Raw genomic sequence first — 5,750 nt, 5'->3', positions numbered from 1 at the left:
AAGTTACTAACTATTCTTAAATAGAGGAGAAAGCATCACAACAGTATTTGAGAAAGATCATGCTGCTGATTCTGTGTGGCCTGGAACTGAAGAGGACAAGGTCCAAAGGCTAGGCCTCTTAATGCAGCAATATGTGTGGTTAGTGGCAAAAGAAGTGAAAAAATAAAAACAGTAATGCAGGCCAAGAGCTCTATCTATCAATATAAATGTGTATGCAAGACAACAAATCAAAATATTTTATGTTGTCATGTTGAGATAAAAGATGACAAAAAAAATGCAGAAAAGAATTTCTGCTTCCATGATAACAGGTAGGGTGTCCACGGGTTCAATTTTCATTCAACCAATGGACATTGGAACAATCCAGGTCCATTGGTTAAAAGAAGTGTGACAATTCTACCATCATCAGTTCAAAACTTACATAGTCACTATAACTGTAAAAAAAAAACACCTCAAACTCTGTTGTGCATTGGAGATACTGATCACAATGGCCTTGGTTAAAAACCATCACAAAATTTAGTACCACAAATGACAAATCAACCCAAAGATAGGTCTGATTGTTAGTGACACCATTTTTTAATTTAAGGAAAAAATACTTATTAGTCTAACTGGCATAGTAATAATACTTCATATTTTATTTTTTTTATTTTTTTATTTTTTTAAAATATATTTTATTGATTTTTTACAGAGAGGAAGGGAGAGAGATAGAGAGTTAGAAACATCGATGAGAGAGAAACATCGATTAGCTGCCTCCTGCACATCTCCTACTGGGGATGTGCCCGCAACCCAGGTACATGCCCTTGACCATAATCGAACCCGGGACCTTTCAGTCGCAGGCCGACGCTCTATCCACTGAGCCAAACCGGTTTCGGCAATACTTCATATTTTAAATAAGAAAATGATTGTTACAGTATGTTTAAGATATATTTAATTGAGCACATAAATTATTCTCAAGTATATTTATCAGTAGATGTTTGTTATTGCAATAATACAGTTTTTACATTGTTTCTTCAATGAAGGAGTCAGAAAATCAATAGGAATTATACTTGCTAAGATATTACTTTTATCCTGAGCCTTTTCCACTGGAAGCATCAGACCTTTGGATCATAATTCTACCAGAAACATTTCAAGAGTCACCAGGGATAAGTGTAAAGAAACGTTGGAGGGACTTGAGATCCTCTTTCCAGGGAGAGATAAAGAAGATCTATCAATACTTGAGGAAAATGTCATAAGGAAAATTTACCTTACAACTTCTCCAGAGTCAATGTATGTGGACTTTATTATCCCAACACAATAAAGTACAAGGATACCAGGAATCTTCATTTGAACCATCCAATTCAAGAGAAATTAAGAAATCAGTCCATCCACTCAGTCATCCATGTGGCTTCCTTGATGTTCCTAAAAATGCATCATCCCCAGAGAATTAGAGAAGTTCTTTTTCAGAATTATGAACAATCTAAACTTTCCCAGATGACTAAGCTTTAGGACCAGATATCCTGTTAAAAATGGGTTGGGAAAAATATTTCTCAAATGGGGAAATAAAAAGGAGGAGAAAGAAACAAAAGAGATTCATGCTCAAGTTTGAGTCTATAAAAGAAATAATAGGACTTATGTGTCTTTGGAATGACTGGATTATATATCACTGTGGTTGCAAAAGGGAACAGCTCACTGTAATAGAATTATGATCCATGTCACAGGGAGCAGAGAGTATTTGGGTCAAATATTTTCCCACGAATGGTAATAAACTTATGAAGTAGATGTCCATAAAGGGTTCTCTGAATGAGAGACATTAATGAGCTCAACAGACATCCATTCAATGACTCAAGCAGTGACATTAAATGCTATTCCCACCATACGCAAAAACAAAAAATCAGCTTTGATATTTATGGAAGTCCACACACTGAATCCAAAGGCTTATTCTTTCTTTATACAAATGATAGCCTATCCCTGATTTGTCTCTGTAGCATCATTTATGAAGCTGTCTATCTAAAAATTCCAACCCAAGCTTTCAAACAGGAAATGATTGAGGAAGGATGGATAAGGAAAAAATGGAAGAAAAAAAGAGTGGTGATGAACCACGGGTGGGTAGCTCAGTTCGTTAGACAACAAATCTCTCTCTCTTTCTCTCTCTCTCTCTCTCTCTCTCTCTCTCAAATAAATTTTCTGAAAATTAAAAAAAAAAGTGGTGATAACAAAAATTTACTGCTGAAAAGGTAAAAACAAATTGTGTGTTTTTTTAATTTTTCCTTATATATTTTTTTCAAAACTACAGAGTTTTTCAAAGGAAGCAAAATAAATGAACAAAAGAAAAAATTTGATAGAATTCTGGATTTAGGAACTGTATCTTGGTATCTGTTACCTCCCCTTAAGGGAAATCACTTTTTCAGCCACCAATGGATATGTAGCCACCAAAGTCAATAATCTTCAACTTTCTATGCTGCTGTGAGGTATTTTGCTATTGTTGACTTTCCCTTGTTCCTTCAAAATTTGACAATAGTAATGATTTTACTATGGATACATATATCAAATCATCATGTTGTACTTCTTAAATATACACAATTTTCATTTAAAAAATTTTTAAATTAAAAATAGCAAAATGCTCATAGGCAATTGACATCAGGTGGTAGAGCAATCTTAAAAAACAGATCCTCTCCAATAGTTATGATGTTCCATATTTTCCTTACATTTATAAAAAAAATTTATGTTCAACATATATGTCTCATTATTTTCATTCACTACTGGGTAGAGAAAAGTCTTTCTGAAAGGCGATTTGAGAGCCTTAAATTTTTTTCCTACACTTTGACCAAGAAAATTCAATTTCTAGGAATTTATACTGGGAAAATCATTGATAAGCGATACAACTTATTTCAGTTCTGGAATGTTTTTTGACGTATTGTGTGTGTGTTTAAAGCCCCAAACAAGAAACCAACTTAAAGACCCAAAATAAAAATGAATTCATTCTGGTACCTATTTACAATGGAATACTTTAAAAGCAGCCATTACATTTTTTTGGCCCTACTCAGTTTTACTCAGTGGATAGAGCATCGGCTTGCCGACTGAAGCGTGCCGTGTTTGATCCCAGTCAAGGGCACATGTTCAGGTTGCAGGTTCCATCCCCAGTGTGGGGTGTGAACGAAGCAACCAATCAATGATTCTCTCTCATCATTGATGTTTCTATCTCTATCTTCCTCTCTCTTCTTCTCTGAAATTAATAAAAAAATATATTTTTAAAAAATTTTAGGACTACTTAGTGACATGTAAAAATGTAAATGATATAAGGTTAAGTGGAAATATGATGTTATAAAACAACATGTACGATATCCAATGTGGCTAAATTTATTACAATAATTTGTGTGTGAAGAAAACTGCAAAAAAGTACAATAAAATATTAGCATTAGCTAAACAAAAACATTTTATGCCAATGGCATCCATAATACCAGTCTCTCTTTGTCTCCTAAGCTACACCATCCTTTACCTATTTCTCTGAAACAGATATTCCTAAATATTCTCTCCTCAAGCTTCTTGCTCTACATTTTCTCTGCCGGTGAACTCATCTAGTTTCATGATTTCAACTGCCCTTTTGTGTAGCTGAGTCTAAATCTTTGTGTTCTGCCTTAAATTCTTTTCTGAGTTCCAGATGCAAGTTTCTCTCTGTTCCCCGGACAACTGCAACTCAGAATAATGTGGACAGCTCACAACAACTTTATTATTTTTCCTACGAATTCCACTTATCTCCTTATGTCCTCCATCATAGTTAAAGCATGATCCAAATGGAGCCTTTAGGATTTATGTCCTAGGCACATAAAAAGATGCTCAACACTGTCCATTAGTTATTAGGGAAATGCAAATTACCACCACAACAAGATAGCATTTCACACCAATTATAATGGCTATAATATATAAGGCAAGCAATAACAAGAGCTGTTAAGATGGAGAGAAATAGTAACCCTCATAAATTGCTGGCATGGGGGCTCCACTTTGGAAAACAGTCTGGCAGTTTCTCAAAAAGTTAAATATAAAACTACCATGCAACCCAGCATTTCCACTCCTAGGTATCTACTCAGCAGAGTGAAATGAAAACACATGTCCACATAAATATTCATGTCAGCATTATTCATAACCACCAAAAAATGGACAACCCAAGTGATCAGCTGATGAATAGGTACACAAAACATACAATGGAATATGATTCACTCATAAAAGAGAATGAAGTGCTGCTGTGTGCCACCACATGGGTGTACTTTAAAAACATGCTAAGTAAAAAAAGCCAGACTAAAAAGGCCACATCTTGTATAATTCCACTTGTCTGAAATGTTCAAAAGAGGCAAATTTATAGAGACAGAAAGATTTGTAGTTTCCTGGGGCTGAGAGTGGAAATGGGGATGCATTGTAAATGGGCATGAGGGCTCTTTATGGAGGGATGACAATATTCTGCCACTGGTTGATGGTGATAGTTGCACGACTAGGTAAAATTACTAAAAATCAGTGTATTGTATAAATTGAAATTAGTGAATTATATGATACATAAAGTAAATCTTAATAAAGTTGAGTGCGTTTTTAATCTGTCCTGGCACCCCCTTCTCCCCAATCCCTTATATCTAAATCCTATTCTAAAAGCTGTAATTTTAAAATTTTGCCTTGCAAGCTTTTTTGTTTCCCCAAAATACCATTCCTTTTTATTTTTCTGTAACTAGGATTCTCCTCTTACCTGCCTGTCAAATTCTTAATCAACCTCTAAAGTCCAGATCAAAGTTACCTTCTGTGTGAAATCTTTACTACTATCCCTTAGAAAGAAGTTAATTTTCTTCAACTTTTTTTACAATTCTGTGAGCAGTTTAAACAACTTGATTTATATTATAGCTGGGAATGGGGAGGCAATCTAATTAGACTCTAATTATTAGAGGATGATGATATTTAGAGCCAGCAAAACTGGGTTCAGTTCACTTTTTTTGGTGTATGACATTTGGTGGTTACTAAATTATCTGAGCCTCAGTGTTCCAACCTTTAATTGGGGTCTATAATATAAATTTCAAAAAGCTCCTGTGAATAGTAAATGAAATAAAAGCAATTTGCCTCACATCGTCCTAGAACATATTAACTTATTAAAAAGTTATTAAATGTCAATTACCTTACCCTTTCTTCCCACCCCTACTCAACCTCTAAATAATGCATTTATTCATCTTTTATAAATCCAACTCCTACCAAAATGTCTGACTCTTGGTAGACAACCAATAAATACTTGCTGAATTAAACTCTAGTTGTGAAAGTATTGTTTCTATAATAATATCCTCCCTATATTGGTTGCCAATAACCATGATAAGTATATAAATCCCTTTTGCTACTCACCTTGATCATGTTATATGGAATTGCCCATGCAAGAAGCAACTAGATTGCAAATCAACATCTGCAATTTCAAGCCTCTGCTTTGAAGTTTTAAATTTGATATCACTGTTTTCTCTGTCCATAGATAACTAATCTGTAGAGTGTGCTTCTCTCAACCAGCATTCACATGGGTGTCTTGAGACACTTGATTTTCAGGTTCTCTGGGGAATAATTGCCTATCCTGAAGTTTCTCCTCTGGACCCCCTAGTAGATTTTTCATGCATTCATACCTCTTGGGTTAAGCCAGGCCATTTTCAAATGTGCCTGCCAAATTTGGAGTCAATCTGTCCTACCAATTTTTTATCCTGTACTTACATTAGAAATGTAATTGTACTTACTTTTCTTAAACTGCAAAATACATCCTCTCTGTC

Source organism: Myotis yumanensis, unplaced genomic scaffold (genome assembly GCF_028538775.1).
Source record: "Myotis yumanensis isolate MYYU_CA2020_CCGP unplaced genomic scaffold, mMyoYum1.0.hap1 SCAF_6, whole genome shotgun sequence".
NCBI classification, from domain to species: Eukaryota; Metazoa; Chordata; class Mammalia; order Chiroptera; family Vespertilionidae; genus Myotis; species Myotis yumanensis.
The sequence above is the reverse complement of the archived record's forward strand: the minus strand, read 5'-3'. Positions refer to the sequence as shown.